The 22,086-nt window shown below is 45.7% G+C and overlaps 1 protein-coding gene across 11 annotated transcripts in view; it reads left to right on the top strand.

Moving 5' to 3' along the window:
- The first annotated feature begins 1,282 nt into the window (after positions 1-1,282).
- The window catches only part of TRERF1 (transcriptional regulating factor 1), a 207,661-nt gene continuing 186,857 nt past the window's right edge, over positions 1,283-22,086 (top strand). For 9 of the 11 annotated variants that reach the window (XM_060110165.1, XM_060110162.1, XM_060110170.1 and 6 more), the window contains exons 1-2: positions 1,455-1,781; positions 2,197-2,282. The gene's annotated coding sequence lies outside the window, so the exon portion shown is untranslated. Of the gene's footprint in view, positions 1,350-1,454; positions 1,782-1,881; positions 1,937-2,196; positions 2,283-22,086 lie in introns of those variants that run through there. The other 2 variants (XM_060110163.1, XM_060110164.1) reach the window with 2 other exon arrangements.

Raw genomic sequence — 22,086 nt, forward strand, 5'->3', positions numbered from 1 at the left:
TTTCCTTGGACCAGAGAAGCCGCCTGGAAGTGCTGGCGTCCCGGGCTGGACCGAAGGGCGGCCGCGCCTTCGAGGGACCAGGGGGCTGTTGGGCTCTCGCCCCCATGGCGCCGCCGAGGTTTGAACCCTTGGCTTGCCTTTCAGCTCGCGCCCTGCCCGCTGCTCGCAGCTGCTCTCGGTTTAGGTGCAGCGGTTTCTCCCGCAGAGGAGGAGGAGGAGACTGAGCGAGGAGCTACTCCCTGCTCGGGTTTCCGCACCAATGCCGAGCGGCCCCAGGCGGCCCCCGGCGGCCGGCCCTCCTCCCCGGCACCACGTTCCACAGTCATGGCGCACGAGGAGGGGCGAGCGCGCGCCGCGGCGGCACCCGCGCCCCTTCCCCTCCCCTCCGCCGCCCGGTTCCGGCCCCTCTCCTAGGCAACCTCCCTCCCCGGCCTTCAGCGCCGCGGAGATGGAGACCCCTCCCCAGAGGGATGCAGTTCCAGCGCCGTTTGCAGCACCCCCTCCCCGCCCCCATCGGGGCGGAGGGATGGAGCCGCGCGCTTCTAGAACCTCCAAGCCCCTTCCCGGGAGCCTCAGCCTCTCTCCCAGCCCCACCGAAGCCGGGATGCAGCGGGGGGTAGGCGCAGACCGTTTCCCCGAAGCCCACCTAGAACTTGGCATCTTTGCAACCCCTTAAAAAATAAACATAAAACCCAAACCCCAGTCGTTAGATTGCAAAGCGCGTTACAATAACCGGGACGGCTACGCAGGAAACAATCCTGCACTGGTCCGGGTCTCAGGCGGCAGCTTCCCGGCCACGCCACCTTCTCCCGGGCCTCGATTTTCCGGCCTTGCCAGAGAGTCTGCCACACCCCGGGGCTGACAGGTCCCGCGCGGGGCCCCAACTTGGTCCGCGCCCCCTGCCCCATCCATGTCCAGAGTCTTGCCAGCCTACAAAAGGTGCAACCTCACGTACAGGCAGAGCACACAGATAAGGTCGGCAGCGCACGCCAGGGAGGCTGCGAACAATGCGCCGGGAGGCCCGCGCCGGCCAAAGCGCGGCGCCCCGGGGGACAGGGGGCGCGGGCGGGGGCCGCGGCGGAGGACCCGCCGGCCGCGGCGCTGGACACCTTACTTCCTGCTTCCCCGCCCGCGGCCAGACCCAGCTCTGCGGAGGGATATCTCTCCCCTCCTCTTTCCCTCTCTCTCCCTTCCCCCGCCTCCCCTCCTTTTTGCTTCTGCTCCCCCCCCCCCCGCCTTTCTCCTTTTGCTAGAAAATAATTTGACAGTCGATTTGCTGACAGGGGAGGAATTTGCATCCTGGATTAAAAAAAAAAAGGCCGAGAGGAGCTTGGGAACGGTTGCTAGGGGTGGGTAATGGGTGAAAAAAGGGGGCGCCGGGGAGCGGATAAGGAGGGTTAAGGGAGGGGGCGAGGGTGGGGAGCAATGCAAAAGGTAAGGCCAGGTTACAGCGGCTCGGCCCCGAGTGGGCTGCGGCCGGGGGAGGGGCGAGAGATACATATGTATTTCTGTCTCCCTAGCACACCCCCTTCCCTCTAAGCGATGGCTGAGAGGCGGTGCATGCAGATGGGGAGTAAGTTTCCTGAAGGGGAGGGTGGATGCACGCGCGCGGCCCCGCGCTGCAAATTTCCACCGGGGAGGGAGAGTGGCTGGATGCAGAGAGTTTGGAGTTGCTTGCGGCGGAGGGCAGGAAGGGGAGCAGGGCCGGGAAAGGGGGCTGGCGGGCGCTATATCTGGGAGTAAGTTTCCAGGATCAGGAGAGCCTGCACGCTTTCTCGCTAGTAAGTTTCTGGCCGGGGAGGGCGCGTGGGGAGGAGGAGAGGGAGGGGTGCATGTATATAGAAGGGGGGAGGGGGGAGCAGATTTCCTGCGGGGAGGCTGAATGCATATGGAGAGTAGATTTCCTGAAGGGAGGGTGGAGGCGTAGACGGACCGAGTAAGTTTGCTGGGGTGGTGGCGGAGGTGGTGGGTTGGTGCTCTGGAAACCCGGAGCTTCCTACCCTGGGTGGGGGCGCACGCTGTTTTGGGGGGAGGGCGTGAAGGGCCAGGTTCCCTGCTGGGGAGAGGGGCTTGCATCTGGGGAGTATGTTTCCTGGCGGAGCGATATTTGTTTACAGGCTGAGGGCAGTACTGTAAGTGAGTAGCGCTTCGAGAAGGCGGCTCTGACATAAATTAATATTGAAATTACTCCATCAGCGCTGCTCGCCCCCCCATCTCACCCCCCAAGCGAAGACTGGTCTTCTTGTCGGATTGCCCATGCACTTGTTGCAGAAACAGCCAAGGTAGGCAAGAAGCTTATTAAGTTTCATTTTTAAAAAATTAGTTGGGGGATGCTCCGTGAGAAGACGGGGGAGAGGAAGAGAAAAGTAGGGGGACAGATTAGGAGAAGTCTCCCCCCACTTCTTTACTTCCAGTGTGTTAGCAGGGCCTTCTCTGCTTCCCTTCTTCCCTCTTCCCTCTCTGCGCTGCAGAGCATCCCAGCAGAGGGGGGAGGTGGGCGCTATAATTGGCAGACCCGGCTTAAAGGGGGGGGGCTTGCAACTGAAGATTGTGTTGTTATAAAGCCTTCATTATTCCAGCCAAGAAACCGCAGGACCCTAGGGATGTGCCTTTTGGGGTTTTTGACATGATGCATATGTGTATGTATACGCTCCTGAGGGCTCTTCGGGGGCTGGGTACTCCCCAGAAGTTAAAGTGGCCACCCAGATGGGAGAAATGTGTAAGGGAGTAAACCTGCCCCTTGACTCCCCAACTTCAGTTCGGGAGACTGTGAAGTTACTGCCGGTGGTCTAAAGAAATAGATGTTTAAAAAAACAGCATAAAACCACCCATTCACTGGCAGAGGCCGAGAGCACCTGACGGGCAGCCTCTGGCCAGCACTGGGCTGGAGCATGTGCGCCTGCCATCCTTAGGTTAAGAGAAAATGACTTCTGGTTCCTCTGTGTGCCTTCGACTGGCCCGTTAGAGCCAGCTTTGTGGAAACTCTTCCCCACACTAGACGCGGCTTTGGCAAGTGAACGTGTTGAAGCGGGTTGCTAACAGCATGGCCCCGGCTGTCTTGTGAAGTGCATGGAAGTGATGTTTAAGAATGACGGATCCAGGGATGGCTGAAGAGTTCTTTTAAAAAAATGCCGGCTGTTTGCACCTTTTTGCAGGCCATGGAGCAGAGCTTTAAGAAGGAGTTTTAAGTTGTCCCAATTGGTACCAACCTTCTGCATCATAGACTGTCTCAAGAAAGCAGTCTGGTGATGGAAAATGTGGTTTTGGTGCTCGCTGGAAGGATAACAACCAGGAGTATTCAGCCCTTAACTAGTTAACCAGCCCTCTTTGCTTCTCTGTGCCTCTTTTCCTGGTCCTCAGCCTACTGGTTTCTGCAGATGAGTTGTAGGTCTTGGCTGTCAGGTACCTTCATTAGGCTGGGAGCTTTATTTATTTCCTTCTTTTTCTTTTTTTTTTTCTTTAATTGAAGTATAATTGACTTAACAGCATTGTGTTAGTTTCAGTTGCATAACATAGTGATTTGATATTTTTATACATTATGAAATGATCGTCACCATAAGTATGCTAGGAGTTTTAACTTGGCCAGGATAATTTTAGCACCAGGGATTAAAACCCAGACAAGTTTAGTAGAGTCAGGGAGTGAACACTAGGCAGTGTGGTTAACTAAAGTTAAGCTTTCTGCAGTGCTATAGACAGGCTCAATACTAGCAGGGGAAAAAAATGGGTTTAAAAAAAAATGATCTCTTTACATGTTACTGATGGACAGTGGTTTTGTTTTTTTTGTTTTTTTTTCTTTCCTTTCTGTCATCAGATTTCCAGATTGAGAATTTGATTTTTGGCAGCTTGAGAGTTGAGTTAGTTGGGAATTCAATATTATTGCCACTTATCAAATGTTCCTAACTAGGCATTCGTTAAACAAATTAGCTATTATTTTTCCCTTGCTGAAAATCTGCTTCTGGTTGATATATATGCTGGGAAGGTAAATAGAAACTTTATGTGTGTTTATCCCAAGGTAGGGGAATTATTTACATGTCTACCCTCCAAGCCAAGAGTGGTCATGGTCATTCAGTTTTTTTTTTTTTTTTTAATTTATGAGATTTTTTTATTGTCTTTCTTTGGCCATTAATCAAGTCACAGTAGATTTTTTTTCCCTCTTCTGCTGAGAATGTTCTGTGGTAATAAAGGTTTGAAGGCCCATGAATCATAATTCATTCTTTTAAAAATATTGTCAGGATTTGATTTATAGGAATTGATACCAGGAGTGACACACCTCTTTGGGCTCCGCCCTTTTAGGCATGTCCATTTTCGCCAAAGAATTGTTTAAGAAGCCAGCTTAACATGTCAAAAAAGAGCATTTCCCTTCTGCTTTATGGGCACTGAGAAGATTAATTTTGCAGGTTCCATAGTATGCATGGGTCTTTTCACAGCTTGGTGAGCAGGCTTCTACATAGCAGGCAGGTGGTAATATCACATAGCATTTATGTGAGCTTGCTGTGAAAACACTTGTTCTATGAACTGTGTGGAAAGTACTCAGTTTTGCATCCATTAACCCACTTGGGCCTGCGGTTTTTGTCGAGGTGGGAGCTTTCACGGTAAGAGAGGGGACAGACTGTAGTGTTCTTTGCCGCTTATATAATAAAATGTGTGGTCACAGAAACAAGCTTACTTAAAATTCTTTTTCTCCTGCTCTGATGGGTGGATTGGTCATAATAATTGAAAGCATCAGAGGTTTTTTATGGGAAGGTCTGAGGATTCTCCGTAAAGTTGATTAATCAGAACATGTTAAAATTGTGTTCAGCAGTTGGCTCAGTTTACAGTATTTGTAAAATGACAAAGAACTTTTAAGGTGGTTTTAGTCTCAAGGCAGGAGCACAGCATCACTGGAAGAAAAAGTGGGGAGGGTATCAGTGTCTAGCCATTTCTAGACTTCAGAGTTTTTATCTTAAAAACGCATGGTTTGATCCGTGAGTTCCATTCATGTCTGAAATTCTGTGACTCAGTCTTGTGAAGAAAAGTCTCAAGAGATCTCCACAGTCTGTCTCTTCCTGGGCCAACGGCCAAATTGCCTCATGAACTTGGGTGAGTTGATTAACTTCTCTTTTTGTCTTCTCATGGAGAGAGTGGATTTACACCTTGGCATTCCAAAAAGGACTCTTGAGTGGCCTGGTAATCTTGACCGTCAAATGCAAGTAAATGCTTATGAAAGTCTGCCACCGTCTTGGAAAAAAAAAAAAGTGATGGTTGAGTCCCAATTATATGTGCTAATAGAGAGTGGGGCATATAATCCCAGGCACCAAAAATAATTTCAGTTCATCTTGGAAGTTTTCCCCTCCAGCCAGCTGGTTCACCTGCCTAATTATGCCTGGTCAAGTCTAAGGTTAATTGAGCTGTTAATCTCAGGCAGCAGGGGGAGGTAGTCTTGGGAGGAGTGGGAGACCAGAAAGCCTAGTGTGGCTTCACCCACTTTCTGTGGAGAATTCACATGTGGGTAATTGGGATATGGTCGTATATTTGTGATAAGGTTCAAAATAGTGATATTGTATTACTGTCACTTCTGGGATATCATATATTTCACCACGGGCACTTTTGGAGGAAAAGCTCTTGATGTTTTTATTGACTTTGAGCATTGACATGAGAAGTAAGGATCCAGACAAGTGGCTCAGACCCCAGGCAGTAGAGATGGGTGCTGATTGCTCTAAAAGCAGTTGACTTCAGCTTGTTTTATTTCTGACTTCATAAACCTGTGTGATTTAGGGAGGAGAATCAGCTGGAATCTTGTGGATTAATAATATTTCTGAATTTGCACGTTGGAGGGGAACCAATGAAATAAAAGGGAAACTAAAACATAGTTGATTTCCTTTGCGGGGAGAGGGAGACAAGAGCAGCTGGAGTCCAGATATTGGTGTGTTTTTCAGCAAGGATACTGTGGCATCTTAAGGAATAACAGAGTCCTGGTAACATGAGTTTGATCCCATGGCTCTCTTCTGGGTTAAAGAAAATACACACCAAAAAGCTTCTGTGGTATTTTCTAAAGATGTTTAAGTTCTCAAGGGAGCTGCTTGTAGGGTCTTCTGGTTAATTGGGGTTTACTGAAGAAACATGATTTTTACTTTTTCCTCATGGAAGACAACAAGCTGGGGATGAGTGGAGTATACTGAGCTATTGGGCTGTTGGTTTAGCAACATTAAAAACATACTTTTTTGACAGAGGGGAAGGGGAAAAAGAACTTGTGTGCCTAAATGGTAACCGAGGGCTTGTAGGAGGTTAACAGTTACTTTCGTGCTGTGACTGGATCTGGTTTATTCATGCGTACGTATTGGCAGCTACTTATTGAGCACCTACTATTTGCTAAGCACTGTGTTACTGCTCTGGGTATACACTGATAATTAAAAGACATAATCATCTTCCTCTGCCCACCCCCCACTCCACCGCGTAGCCTATAGTCCAGAGGGGAGGCAGACATGTAAAGAAATATATCTTGCAAAATGTGGTAAATGCTCAGATGAAACCACAGGGAGCAGTAACCTGCAGTTACTCAGCTAAAGGAGCCTAGAAAAGCCTCTCTGAGGATTGGGGTTGAGGGGAAGACAGCATCAGGTAGAGAGAGGAGGGCCTGTGTGGAAGGACTTTGGCCTTGGGGTGGGGGGGGACTAAAAAGAGGCACAGGTGGACAAGGGGGCAGGGGGAGAGGGCAGCATGAGATGATCATGCAGGACTCGGGGCCTTGGAAGGGTTTGGGTTTCATTTGAAGGGTAGTGGGAAGCCACTGGAAGTTTGCAGTGGGAAGTGATACCCCCTAACTCGTGTTTAAAGGGGGTGGCATTGGTGGAGAGGGCAGGTGTGGAATTGGGGAGTGCAATAAAAAGGCATTTGGAGCAGGCCAGGTGGGGAGGTGACAGGAGGTGAATGCAGGGGAGCAGGTGGGTGTGAGATGCTTATTAGAGGTAGAATGGGCAGGGCTTGCCGATGGATTTGGTGGAGGTTGGGGAGGAGGAATCTAATAACTGAGGTTTCTGACTGAGCAGTTAGATATGGGTGGAGCTCTTTGCTGAGATCGGGGCGAGGGAGAGTCTCGGGGAGCAGAATCAAGCGATTTCAGTTTGGACACAGCTAAGTTTGAGATGCCTGTTAGACTCAAGGTGGAGATGTTAAGCTTGCAGTCTGATACAATGTCCAGTGCCAGAGGTATGGTCAGGCAGGAGATAAAAATGTGGGAACCATCAACTAAGGCGTGGTATTTAAATCCAGGAGACTGGATGAGGTGCTCTAAGGAGTCTGTTGAGAGAAGAAAAGGCTGTGTGTGTGTGTGTGTGTGTGTGTGTGTGTGTGTGTGTTGGGTCGGGGTGAGTGTTAAATGTTTCATGAGTCTAAGGCCAGAAAAGTCAGCACTGGATTTGGCAAAATGGAAGCCATTATCAGCTTCTCAAAGAACAGTTTGAGTGGAGCAGTGGATTGGGTGAGAGCCAGATCGGAGGGGTTGGGAGGGGAATGGGGGTGAAGAACTGGGAGTAGCATGTGGAGACAACTTCGGGGCAAAATTTGACTGTGAAAGGGGAGCAGAGAAATGGAGGGGGAGCTGGAAGCACATGTGTGTAGAGGGAAGGGTTTTGGGGGCGGTGCTGCTGGTCTGTGTGTGTGATGATGGGAAAGACTAGTGGAGAGGGAGGGATTGTTCAAGAGCAATGGGCTGGGTCAGCTGAGCAAAAGCCATTGAGAAAGTCTGTGGGGAAGATCTGGCCTTGGCCGGGGCGGGGTGGGTGGGGGGGAGGAACACTTCCTTCATGATGACTGGAGGGAAGATCCAAGAAAAGTGAAGGTGCAGGTGAGGGAAGGGTGGGGAGTGGTGCTGGGGCACAGGTGGTCTGTCTCTCCAGGCTGAAGCTGCACTAGCCTTGGGCAGGGGTTTGGGCTCGGGCTTTGACACCAGCCAGAGACGACAAGGGTTAAGACTGCATCAGAAAATTGTACTGCATTTTTTCTAAACATTTGACTGCATTACTGAGCGGTACAAAGGAAAGACCGGATTCTTTCGCTTGGGGAAAAGAGTCTTCAGTTAAAATAATTTGGGCCTTACATTAGATTTATTTGAAAACTATGATTGGGAGAAGACATCTGTGATTTGCAGCCCTGTTCAAAAGTTGGTGGGCACTGTGTTGTACGTTTTGAGCAAGGAAAAAAAAAAAAGGCGAAAGGGCTGCTTCTACTTCAGGCGGCCTTTCACAAAAATAGGCCATAGACTGCCCTGCTTGCCCCGGTGGCCCCAACGATGGGGTCTGTATGGCACGTGAGTGGGTGAGTGGAGAGTCGGAAGATCTGGGTTGGGGTCCAGCCCCGTCATATGGTCTGGACAAGTCAGCCTCCTTGTCTGTCTCCGCATCTGTAAAAAGAGGGTGATACCATCTGTCGCCTCTTCTCTGAGAGTTGTGAGGACTGAATCAGATAATGTACGCCAAGTGCGATGTAAACTGTAAGAGGCATCGCACACAGGCGGCAGCGAGGTGCAGTGATCTTCAGCCGGATCTCCTTTTAGATGTGAAACCTGACAACCAATGAAAAACTGCCGTCAGTTCCCTAAAGCTTCTGCTAAAAACACCGTTCACCGTGTCTACTCTCTCTTGTTCCCTCTTTGTAGCCCCTTTCTGTTTGGGGTATTCAAGTCCTCTGTGATTTCTTTCAGCGAAACTGGTCTTACTGCTGGAAGGCTGACATCAGAAAAGCTGGCTGTGAAATGCCAGTCTGTGTAGGTTCACACTCTGATTCCATATATAGAATTTGAGACCTGCCCACTCAAAGGTCCAAATGAACTTGGTTTGTGAACTTGGTGCAGGGGAACCTTGAACCCACCCAAGAATCCCAACTGTGGCCCAGTGGTCTTAGCAGTGATTCATTTGCCTTCCAAGTTTGTTTTGCAAATGAGAACTGTTCTATAAAGCTGAGTCTACCTTACAGTCCTTAGCCCTACGTCTTACTGTGTATGCTGGAAAGTCATTTCTAGTTTTAAAAAGCAACCAATGCTTTTTACTAATTGGACTTCTGACCTCTGCCTAAGAGGGTGATGCTTTATTTATTTATTAAAATTAATTTTTACTATGAAAAAACGTTAAACACATGCAAAAGCAGACAGACTACTATAATGAACTCCGTTGTGCTCATCACCTAGATTCAAAGGTTAGTGAGATTTTGCACACCTGTGGATAAGAGGACTTCTTCCTGTGTTTGTAAAATAAACACAAGTTATCAGTTTTGAGAGATCAGTGGAACCGATATCAATTTGGTTTCATAGAGAGGGAAAATAATCAATGAAAAATCAGAGAGCGAGAGAGGAAATAGGTGATGTCATTGTAATAACCAGTGTTTACATAGCATGTTATGGGTTCAAAGCCTCTTTGGCATGTCTTATTTTAACTGTCTTGCAACAACCATAGGAGGTAGATATTATTTTCATTTTACAGCTGAGGAAAGTAAGGCTCAAGAAGTAGAATTGAAAAAATATAAGTAAGTGATTAACCCAGAGTCACATGTCCAGCCAGCATTCAGAGCCCTAGTTTAATGCCAGAATTTGAACGGTCTCCAAATTTTGTGCACTCTCAGATAATGCTATATGGTATTCAATAAGAGATGTGGTACAGAATATACGCAAAGGATCATGGAGACCAAGAAGATCATCTGGGAATTTGGGGCTTAGAACTCAACGACCTTAGCTGGAAATACTCAGATGATTTAAGCATGTTTTGGGCATTCCATGTGTCAGAAAATTGAATTGTCTGGCTCGTGCTGGAGCACACAGCTTTAAGGCTGCTTCATAATGAAAGCCCAAACTTGACTGTAACAGATCTAGTGGCTATTCTTCATTAGCCTCTTACTCTCAGCCATGTCCCCTCTGTGGAGCCCCTCTGTGGTCATTTCTAGAGATTGTGGCCTTTAGTCTGCAGGCTCTGGCTTTGAACACATGGGACCTAGAGCAGGTTGCCACCTGGGTGAGGCTTCCTGAGGGCCCCCTAGGGTTCTTTGTCATTACAGAGGGTATAACAGAGGCTGCTCTGAGAGCCTCTCCTCATCTTTGGGAACCGGCCTCCAACCCAGCTTCTTTGGAGGACTTTTTTAAAAAGAAAAAGAAAAAAGAATGGAGTTGATGCCCAAGGAGTTTTTGTTTTTTTTTTAAATCTTTTTTTTTTTAACATCTTTATTGGAGTATAAGTGCTTTACAATGGTGTGTTAGTTTCTGCTGTATAACAAAGTGATCAGCTATACCTATACATATATCCCCATATCCAAGGAGTTTTAATAGGAGTGTCATATGAGTTCCCTCTGTGGTCATCACAGTGGAAGATACCAAACTCTCTTAAAATTCAACTGAAAGCTATCCGTAATGAGCTGATTCTCAAGTGCTGGGACTTGTTCACTTCTCTGTTTTAATTGGGTGAACACACGTGAGCTGAGGGATTTTCTAGGGGAGCCAGGGTAGGTAAGGACATTCAGCGGCCTCTTTCCTTTTGAAGAGTCTGAGCTTCTTTAGAGACCAGCATGGAATTCCAGCAATTTCACTGTGCACATACTCATTCCTTAAACCTTTCTTGAGGGCTCTGTGTGCCTGGTCTGGGGCCAGACTGGGGTGTGGGCTAGAGGGGGGATGCCCTTGGGCTCCTGCAGCCCTTGGCTCACAGGTGGGCGTGTCCTTGACTCTTTCTAGACTGCCCTGGGAGGGCAGAACTGGGTCATCACTCAAGTTTGCACCCCCATCACCTAGTACAGAGCCTGGCGCTAGTTAGTACAGTATAAATGCTTACAGCTCCTTTGTTGCTTTGGGTTTGCCTCTCTGGTTCTCTCCCCATCGGTTTTCGTTGGAGGGAGAAATCCGGGCCTCTCTGCCACCAGGGTCAGCTCTTGCAGCCGCTGAAGGAGACCAGACTGGAGAAATGTTTCCTTCCCCCTTGCCTTTCTGGCCTGGCAGCCTTTAGCCAGGGTGGTTTAACTCAGATACAAATGTGGCCCCATCCCCCATCTCTTTTAATAAGTGACATTTTGTTGAATCACTTGTTCAAGACCTTATCTATATTTCTGTCTGTGCTGGCTTAGTCAAAATAGGAAAGAGTGAATATTAGATTCCTTCGCCCATCCCCTCCTCCCTCCCCTTTAAGCAACTCTACGTAAGATTCCTGATAGGGGAGGGGTGATGTGTCCTTGAAGTAGTAAAAGCTGCCTGCAGAAAAAATGTGGAGGGCTTTGACTTGTAGCGAATGCTGTTTTTCAGCAGCTGTGATTTTTCCATTTTTCTTTTTCTTTCTGTTTTGATTAGTGGAACTCATTGTGCTCCGGGGTTGGGATTGCGCTGGGGGAGGGTGCAGGGGAACAACATTTACTGGGAGAGCTCAAGTTGGGGAGGAGGAAGGAGAGAAGGGATTTCTTGAAAATATATGTCTACTTCTGCTGTGATAAAGCAGCAGGCATGTAAAAATGCAACCGGGAAATCATTATTGTGGTAATGTAGGCAGAGCTCTGCTTTCTCATTAACGGAGCTTAGCCCACATGGAGGAGGGGGCCGCCTGGCTGCTTTGAGGGTCGGGGTATTCAATATAATAGCAGAGACTCAGGGGATTGTCCCCATCCCCCAGTGCTCACCCCCTCCAGCTGCCTTCTCCTTTCTTTCTCCAGTCAGTTTGTAACCTTTTAAAAGCCTCTTGTTGGATTTCACGGTCTCCTTCCTCACCCCTGCCACCCCAAAATGCCGTGAGAACTGTTTAATTTTTAAAGTTAGATGGAATTAAAATAAAATTCCCCTTGGGGACTCGAGGAGATTTTTGGCAACACATTGTGAGTCAGAGATTGGATTATACCCCTTGCATCCCAGGGAGCATCACGAAGAGCCGATTTAGGGGCTCAGGAATTTGCATATGCCGTGGGGTACCGAAGTGAGGGTTCCACATCGCTTTAGAAGCAGTAGCTACTGCTTATAGACAGCTTACTGTGTGGCTGGCCTCGTGCAGATGTGTCAGGCATTTCATCTGCACAACAATTGTAAGAGGCAGATGTGATGCCTACTTTACACTTGAGGAAACCGAGGCTTCGAGCATTTCAGCAACGTGGTTAAGGACATTCAGGGACTACGTTGCCCAGCTGGTCTCCAGACCTAGGACTGACTCCAAAGACTGGCTCCTGATCACTAGGCTATGCTGCCTTTAAAAATTGACTAGTCACCTTCCTTGTATAGGTCTCTAGATTCTAGGAACTTGGGGAAAATAGAGCCACCCCAAGGCCTGCCAATGACAGTTAAGGATAGAGTGCTCAGGACAGTCATGAGAACCTTTCCCGAGCTCCTGGACAGAGCCGTCATTCTAAGGAAGGTCAAGTTCAGGGGCTCACATCTTTGGTAGAAGAGGTGAATGCCCTCCCCCCTATCCCTGCCAGGCTATGGTCCCTTTTCTGACAACTCACTTGTTCATTAGGTATTTACTGACTGCCTCCCATGTGCTGGGATTTTACCAGTGGCTAGAAGTACCAGGACAAATAAGAGAAGGTGCTCAGAGTCTAGTGGAGGACTGTTACAAGGACACATAAGTAAGATACACAGTGATGCCTGCCTAGAAAAAGACAAAACTTCAGAAATAGTAAGTAGGAGGGAAGTCTTCAGAGAGAGGTGGTACTTGGGTGGATTGTGTGGGTCCAGCGGGCGGCTTACAGGTAGACAAGGGAGAGGAGACAGCTGATGGCCTGGTGAGTATAGGAAACCACATACAGTCTGGCCTTACTGCAGCACCACTTCAACTTCAGGGCTTACCTGTCTAGTTTCATTTTCCATCGCCCTCAGTTGAATGCTCTAGAACGGTGCCGTCCAGCATGGTAGCCATTAGCTATTCATGGCGAGTTAAGTTTAAATTAATTTAAAAATAAATAAAATTAAAAATTCAGTTCCCTAGTTGCACTAGCCATGTGTCAAGTGCTCCATAGCCACACACCGCTAGTGGCTGCCATATTGGAGAGCGTAAATGTAGAACATTTCCATTAGTGCAGAAGTTCTGTCAGATAGCACTGCTCACAAACTTTGCTCTGAGGTGTTTTTCAGCATGGAATGTTTCCTCCATTGCCCCTCACCTGGCTCACTCCCACTTCCTCCAGAGGCCTTCCCTAAACAGCCCGGCTGGGCTTCCATCCCACTGTCCATCTCGACTGCAATGCTCCCTTTCTGTGTCTGTCTCCCCAGCATGACCTTCAGCTTCTTTTTTTTCTTTTTTTTTTTTTTAACATCTTTATTGGAGTATAATTGCTTTACAGTGGTGTGTTAGTTTCTGCTTTATAACAAAGTGAATCAGTTATACACATACATATGTTCCCATATCTCTTCCCTCTTGTGTCTCCCTCCCTCCCACCCTCCCTATCCCACCCCTCTAGGTGGTCACAAAGCACGGAGCTGATCTCCCTGTGCTATGCGGCTGCTTCCCACTAGCTATCTATTTTACGTTTGGTAGTGTATATATGTCCATGCCACTCTCTCACTTTGTCACAGCTTACCCTTCCCCCTCCCCATATCCTCAAGTCCATTCTCTAGTAGGTCTGTGTCTTTATTCCCGTCTTACCCCTAGGTTCTTCATGACCTTTTTTTTTTTCTTAGTTTCCATATATATGTGTTAGCATACGGTATTTGTTTTTCTCTTTCTGACTTATTTCACTCTGTATGACAGACTCTAGGTCCATCCACCTCACTACAAATAACTCAATTTCGTTTCTTTTTATGGCTGAGTAATATTCCATTGTATATATATGCCACATCTTCTTTATCCATTCGTCTGTTGATGGACACTTAGGTTGCTTCCATGTCCTGGGTATTATAAATAGAGCTGCAATGAACATATTGGTACATGACTCTTTTTGAATTATGGTTTGCTCAGGGTATACGCCCGGTAGTGGGATTGCTGGGTCGTATGGTAGTTCTATTTGTAGTTTTTTTTTTCCGGTATGCGGGCCTCTCACTGTTGTGGCCTCTCCCGTTGCAGAGCACAGGCTCCGGACGTGCAGGCTCAGCGGCCATGGCTCACGGGCCTAACCGCTCCGCAGCATGTGGGATCTTCCCGGACCGGGGCACGAACCCGTGTCCCCTGCATCGGCAGGCAGACTCTCAACTACTGCGCCACCAGGGAAGCCCCTATTTGGAGTTTTTTAAGGAATCTCCATACTGTTCTCCATAGTGGCTGTATCAATTTACATTCCCACCAACAGTGCAAGAGTGTTCCCTTTTCTCCACAACCTCTCCAGCATTTATTGTTTCTAGATTTTTTGATGATGCCCATTCTGACCAGTGTGAGATGATATCTCATTGTAGTTTTGATTTGCATTTCTCTAATGATTAGTGATGTTGAGCATTCTTTCATGTGTTTGTTGGCAATCTGTATATCTTCTTTGGAGAAGTGTCTATTTAGGTCTTCTGCCCATTTTTGGATTGGGTTGTTTGTTTTTTTGTTATTGAGCTGCATGAGCTGCTTGTAAATTTTGGAGATTAATCCTTTGCAAGTTGCTTCATTTGCAAATATTTTCTCCCATTCTGAGGGTTGTCTTTTGGTCTTGTTTATGGTTTCCTTTGCTGTGCAAAAGCTTTTAATTTTCATTAGGTCCCATTTGTTTATTTTTGTTTTTATTTCCATTTCTCTAGGAGGTGGGTCAAAAAGGATCTTGCTGTGATTTATGTCATAGAGTGTTCTGCCTATGTTTTCCTCTAAGAGTTTGATAGTTTCTGGCCTTACATTTAGGTCTTTAATCCATTTTGAGCTTATTTTTGTGTATGGTGTTAGGGAGTGTTCTAATCTCATACTTTTACATGTATCTGTCCAGTTTTCCCAGCACCACTTACTGAAGAGGCTGTCTTTTCTCCATTGTATATCCTTGCCTCCTTTGTCATAGATTAGTTGAGCATAGGTGTGTGGGTTTATCTCTGGGCTTTCTATCCTGTTCCATTGATCTATATTTCTGTTTTTGTGCCAGTACCATACTGTCTTGATTACTGTAGCTTTGTAGTATAGTCTGAAGTCAGGGAGCCTGATTCCTCCAGCTCCGTTTTTCGTTCTCAAGATTGCTTTGGCTATTCGGGGTCTTTTGTGCTTCCATACAAATTGTGAAATTTTTTGTTCTAGTTCTGTGAAAAATGCCAGTGGTAGTTTGATAGGGATTGCATTGAATCTGTAGATTGCTTTGGGTAGTAGAGTCATTTTCACAATGTTGATTCTTCCAATCCAGAAACATGGTATATCTCTCCATCTATTTGTATCATCTTTAATTTCTTTCATCAGTGTCTTATAATTTTCTGCATACAGGTCTTTTGTCTCCTTAGGTAGGTTTATTCCTAGATATTTTATTCTTTTTGTTGCAGTGGTAAATGCGAGTGTTTTCTTAATTTCACTTTCAGATTTTTCATCATTAGTGTATAAGAATGCCAGAGATTTTTGTGCATTAATTTTGTATTTTGCTACTTTACCAAATTCATTGATTAACTCTAGTAGTTTTCTGGTAGCATCTTTAGGATTCTCTATGTATAGTATCATGTCATCTGCAAACAGTGACAGCTTCATCTTCTTAAAGGCATGAACTAGGTCTTGTTCATCTGTGTCATGTCTTGTTTATCACTGTGTCCCCAGCACCCAGGAAGTTCTCAATGGCATTTGCAGGTGATGAGGCTGGAGGAGTAAGCAAGGGATTGGGCAGGCGGGGAGCCAGTGCCACGTTATGGAGCTTGGTCTTGACCCTGTAGGCCGTGGGGAGTCACTGAAGGGCTTGGGGTGTGGGAGCAATGGGGTCACGTCAGAGTTACATATTAGAAAGATTACTCTGAGTGGTGTGGAGGACAGGCTGGCTTGGCTGAGCCTGCAGGCCAAGAGATCAGTTAGGAAAGTGTTAGAAGCACAGGGGCAAGAGGGCTAAGGGTCTGGACTTCATAGGCTGTGGCAGTGATGTTAAAGGATAGCATCACGGGGCTTCCCTGGTGGCGCAGTGGTTGAGAGTCCGCCTGTCGATGCAGGGGACGCGGGTTCGTGCCCCGGTCTGGGAAGATCCCACATGCCACGGAGCGGCTGGGCCCATGAGCCATGGCTGCTGAGCCTGCGCGTCCGGAGCCTGTGCTCTGCAACGGGAGAGGCCACAACAGTGAGAGGCCTGCATACAGCAAAAAAAAAAAAAAAAAAAAAAAAGAATAGCATCACTGGGGCTTCCCTGGTGGCGCAGTGGTTAAGAACCTGCCTGCGAATGCAGGGGATGCAGGTTTGAGCCCTGGTCCGGGAGGATCCCACATGCCGCGGAGCAACTAGGCCTGTGCGCTACAACTGCTGAGCCTGTGCTCTGGAGCCCGTGATCCACAGTTACTGGAGCCCATGCGCCTAGAGCCCGTGCTCTGCAACGGGAGAGGCCACCGCAATGAGAGGCCCACGCACCGCAACAAAGGTTAGCCCCTGCTCACCGCAACTGGAGAAAGCCCGTCCACAGTGGCGAAGACCCAACGCAGCCAAAACAAATAAATAAATAAAAAAAAATAAATTTAAAAAAATAAAGCTGTCCTTAAAAAAAAAAAAAAAAGAATAGCATCACCATCTTGCCAAGTCAGGGCCTCCTACCATTTCTCTTTCCATATTAGCTGCTCTTTTCCATATCTGAGGGCAACTGCAGAAAGAATTCCCTTTCACTTCTTCTGGGTCCCCAATCCCTTTCCCTTTTGGGGCCCCCGGCCACATACTCAGAAACCCTCCCTGTCCACTCTCCACTTTGTTGGTGGCTGCCCTCTTTCCACCTCCCCTTCCGCCCTGTGCCCACCTGTTCATTTCCCTCCAGGGAATGTCTCACTCTGGGTCGTCCCATGTCTCAATTTGTGATCAAATCTGAGCAGAAGCGCAGAGCACCGAGGCTGGGGTCTCAGCCTTCTGTCTTTGACAACCCATGCCAGGTGCTTCTCCGAGGACACTTTTGGGGGCTTAAATTTAAGAAGAGAGTTGAAAAGGAGTCTAGGATGTAACTGAGATCAATCCAGTGTCTCTGAGATAGTTAAGAAGGAACCAGGTTGGTGGAGTTCAGAGAAGCATAAGAGGATTCTTTTCTTTCGGAAGGTGAGGCTGTGTGCTCTGGCAGTGGTGACCTCGCATTGTGCATGTTTGGGGATAGGATGCATTTCAAAGCACAACAGCTACCTAATAAGTGCAAAAGCATGCCATCGTTTTACATATGTTACCTCGTTTAATCCTCAAAGCAACTCCATGAGGAAGGCATTATTATCCCCATTATACACGTGAGGAAATGGAGGCACCGAGGGATGTAGTATTTGGGCCTGAACATGCTCTCAGCTCTGCCCCAATTGTTCTACATGATTTGAGGGAACAGTTGGTGGGCAGACCTTTGACCAAAGCTGGAGTGGTGTTCAGGACCTCGGGAAAGTCACTTCACCTTCCTAAACTTCTATTTCCTGAGATAGTCACATCTACTTGGATGGGTCATTGGGAAGATTAAGGGCAGAATATACATAAAAATTAGCACCTCGTCAGCCAGAGGGTAACACGTATTTGTGGAATGGAAGAGTCCATAGTCTTGGCTCTTCCCCTTTCCCTGGTCAGAATGTCATGCTAAGATTTACAAATGTTCTCCTGCTTGTAAAGCCTGGAGAAGACCTGATTCAAAGCTTCTTTAGAGCTAAGACTTTTTCACTGAAATCGTGTAAATGGTAAGTGAAAAGAGTACATAGAACTTTCTTTTGGAGAAGGAGACTATAAACAGTACATGGTGATCATAGGGAATCCAGAAAATATCGACAGTTCTAAAGAAGAAAATAAAAATTGTCTTTAATTCCTTGCTGTGGGCTTCCCTGGTGGCGCACTGGTTAAGGATCCACCTGCTGGGCTTCCCTGGTGGCGCAGTGGTTAAGAATCTGCCTGCCATTGCAGGGCACATGGGTTCGAGCCCTGGTCTGGGAAGATCCCACATGCCGTGGAGCAACTAAGCCCTTGCACCACAATTACTGAGCCTGTGCTCTAGAGCCCGTGAGCCACAGCTACTGAGTCCGCGAGCCTAGAGCCCGCGCTCTGCAACAAGAGAAGCCACTGCAACGAGAAGCCTGCGAACCGCAACGAAGAGTAGCCCCTCCTTGCTGAATCTAGAGAAACAGCCAAAAATAAAAATAAATTTATACTAAAAAAAGAATCTTATATTCCTTCCTGTTAACATTTTAATAATTTCCATCCAGTATTTTTTTGAGGCAGTGTAGTCTAGTGATTAAAAGTATAAGTTCTGGAATCAGACTGCTTGGGTTTGAATCCAGGATCCTTCACTTACTGGAAATAATAACGACGACTTGTTAGGACTGGGTGAGATGAGATGAGATGATACATGTAAAATAGTTGGGGCTGTGCCTGGCAGACAGTAAATTCTCAAAAAACATTAGCTATATATTATGCTTTAAAAATAATATGGGGGTTATCCTGCATATGCTTTAATATCTAGCTCATTAAATGTTCTTGGGAAACATTTTTTTTTTCTGAAATAGTTGTTTAGTATCCTCTTATTTAGATTCTGTGTTCAGTAAATATTTATGTAGCACCTACTGTGTACCAGATACTGGGTCCCCTAATTTAACTAGTCATTATTATTAGAAATTTAGGACTTCCCTGGTGGCACAGTGGTTAAGAATCCACCTGCCATTGCAGGGGGCACGGGTTTGAGCCCTGGTGCAGGAAGATCCCACATGCCGTGGAGCAGCTAAGCCCGTGCGCCACAACTACTGAGCCCACGTGCCACAACTGCTGAAGCCCGTGCACCTAGAGCCTGTGATCCACAACAGGAGAAGCCACCACAATGAAAAGCCTGTGCACTGCAATGAAGAGTAGCCCCCACTCGCCGCAACTAGAGAAAGCCTGTGCACAGCAACGAAGACCCAACACAGCCCAAAACAAATAATTAATTAATTTTTAAAAAGGAATTTAGCTTGTTTATCATTTTTGATTATTATAAATAGTGCTTTGATGAACAGAGATCATAGAACATAGATGTACATAGATCTTTGATCACATCTCAGATTATTTTCTTAGACTAAATTCCTGGAAAGGAGAACTACTGTGTTAAAGAGAGTGGGCGTTTTTAAGGTTCTTGATAAGATTTCCTAATTGTTCTTCACAGAGTTTTAAAATTAATTTTCATTTGCACTACCAGCATATGACAGTACCCACCTCATCCCATCTGCCCTAATATTATTGTTTTTCAAAAAATGGTCATTCTTGTGAGCATGGATTACTCTCTAAGCAATATACATTCCTTTTCTGGGGCGCAGTTTTTTTCTTGCTGCAAGGTGGAGTACAAACGTCTCTTGCTTGATGACTGTTATTATTTATTTATTTTTAAAATTAATTGATCTATTTATTTATTTTTGGCTGTATTGGGTCTTCAGTGCTGTGCGCGGGCTTTCTCTCTAGTTGCGGCGAGCAGGGGCTACTGTTCGTTGCGGTGCACGGGCTTCTCATTGTGGTGGCTTCTCTTGTTGCGGAGCATGAGCTCTAGGCGTACAGGCTTCAGTAGTTGTGGCATGCAGGCTCAGTAGTTGTGGCGCACGGGCTTAGTTGCTCCGCGGCATGTGGAATCTTCCCGGACCCGGGCTCGAACCCGTGTCTCCTGCATTGGCAAGCGGGTTCTTAAGCACTGTGCCACCAGGGAAGCCCCTTGATGACTGTTATTAATTTAGCAAGCTCTTTGGATTTCTGTTGTGGAAAGGCCATGCAGATGACTTGAATTACTCTCAAAAGCGACTCTTTCTGCCGAGTTAGAATTTCCTCATGCTTATTGAGGAGGAAGACTTTAGGAGTGCTCTCTCTCTCAAGAAACCCAGTGTGAGTGAGCAGTCCTTCCGCGCCCAGGGCACAGGATATGTCAGATAGCTGGTCTGTAATCGGTAGACAAATGGTATTTTTAGAATAAATGTTGCTAATAATTGACTGCAGAAATACAGGGTCTTGGTTCAATTTTCTAGGAATTTGTTCTTTTTGAACCGTTATAAGAAAATGAAGGCTACTTTCACCTCCTGAAAGCATAAGAAAATAGTGTCTAGTGTTATATGAAACCAAATATTGAGAAAAAAGTTTTCCTACTGAAAATGCCAAAAAGTATAAAGACAATGAAAACCAGTCAGTATTCCATCATCTTGATAGAACCTCAGTTTTAAAAAATGGGGTTTCTTTCTAGTATTTTTTTCAATATATATACCTTTGCATAGTTGGATGCTTTGTCTGTGATTTTGTAGTTTTGTTTTGGTAGAGTCTACCCTAAAGTAGTATTTTAACCATTTCCTGGGCATTGCAAGCTCCTTAGAACACTTAGACTTCTATACCTCCTATACCTTCATATTGCTTTTGAGGTCTTGTTGTGATTTTAATTCTCATAAAAATTTTATTCCATAAAATTATCATAATACAATATAAAATATAATTCAAATATAAGAGACTATAAGAATATAAAATTATCATAAGAATTTAATCCCTAAGATATTGTTTTTAAAAATTAACAATATTTTAGATTAATCCACATATTTACTCTTTTTGGTATTCTTCATTTCTCCCTATATAACCATGTACATGCTTTCAGATTAATTTTCTTTTGTCTCTCCTTATTGTGTGTGTGTGTGTGTGTGTGTGTGTGTAATGCGTCTGCTGGTGTCACAATTCTCTCAGTTCTTGTGTCTGAAAATGTCTTTTTCACCTTTATATTTGGAGGATATTTTCACCGGGTATAGAATTCTAGCTTGTTTTTTGTTTTTTAATAATCCTTTAAAGATATCATTCCATTGTCTTCTGCCTTCCTTCATTTCTGTTAAAAATCACCTGTCAGTTTTATTATGATTGCTTTGAAATTAATATATTTTTTTTCCTTTGGCCCTGTGTTTTTAGCAGTTTTACTATGAGGTGCATAAGTATGGTTCTCTTTGTATGTAAACCCCTTGGAGTTTGGAGAGCTTCTAGAATTCATGGCCTGGTGTATTTTGTCAGTTTTAGAAAAGTCTTGGGCAGTTCTCTTCAAAGCTTGCTTTGGTCTACTATTTCTCTCATCTCCTTAGACCTCTGCACATGTGTTAGACCCTTTCATGGTAGCCTGTGTGTCGCTGAAGCTTGTTTTTGTAATTTCTGTGCTTTAATATGAATATTTTTTCCTACTGTCCTGTCTTCCAATTCACCCACCATCTCTTCTACTGTTTCATCTATTTAATTCTTAATTTGTTTGTTTTTATTGTTTGTAAATATTTTTTTATAATAAAATATATCTTTGACCGTTTTTAATGATTGTATTTTTCTCTTGGTTCGGTCCTTTTCCTGACATGCTTGGTCATTTTTGTCTGAAAGTTGGGCATTTTACATGGAAAATGTAGAGGCTTGTATGTTGTATCACCTTGATTCAGTCAAGGCTGGTTTTTATGGTTTGCCCTTACTTGTAGGATGGGTGTTTATTAGGATCCCCCTTTCTTAATAGGCCCTGATATCCAAATTTTGTCTCCCTGCCCCGGTGAAACTACTAAAATCTCTAGCTACATTTTAAGTCTTTTAATAGCTTCTTGCTGCTAGATTCCCAGAGTCTAGCCTTGTACACCCACGGGTTAGGTGTCAGCAAATGCCTTCAGCGGAAATTGCTGCCGAATATTGAACTCACTTATGTGTGGTTTCTTTTCTCTGGGATCTTGGCCTCTTAAATCCTGGATATTGTCATAGCCCTGAGCTCCAGTTTTTGTCTTCTCAGTCTAGGGAGGAAGCTGCTGCAAGATTTAATTTGCTGCCTTTTGTTTCACCTTAATGTTCTTTCTACCAAATCGGCAAATGTCCTGAGGGGAAACATTTGTACTAATATATATATACCTCACAAGCTTCCCTTTCCTCTAAGACCTTGGCCTCTCAAGTCCTAGCTGCCTTATTGTACTCCTATATCTGCAAACAGTTATTATTATTGTTATTATTTTGTATTTTATTTACTTTTTATGGTTTTTCTATACAGGAGGGTTAGTTTATTAGCAGTTATGTCATAATAGCTGAAAGTGAAGTCTAATTTTTTGTATCCTTTATTATTTGACATTATAAGTATTTTCCATATCTTTAAGAA

The sequence above is a fragment of the Mesoplodon densirostris genome, chromosome 10 (genome assembly GCF_025265405.1).
Source record: "Mesoplodon densirostris isolate mMesDen1 chromosome 10, mMesDen1 primary haplotype, whole genome shotgun sequence".
Classification (NCBI taxonomy): Eukaryota; Metazoa; Chordata; class Mammalia; order Artiodactyla; family Ziphiidae; genus Mesoplodon; species Mesoplodon densirostris.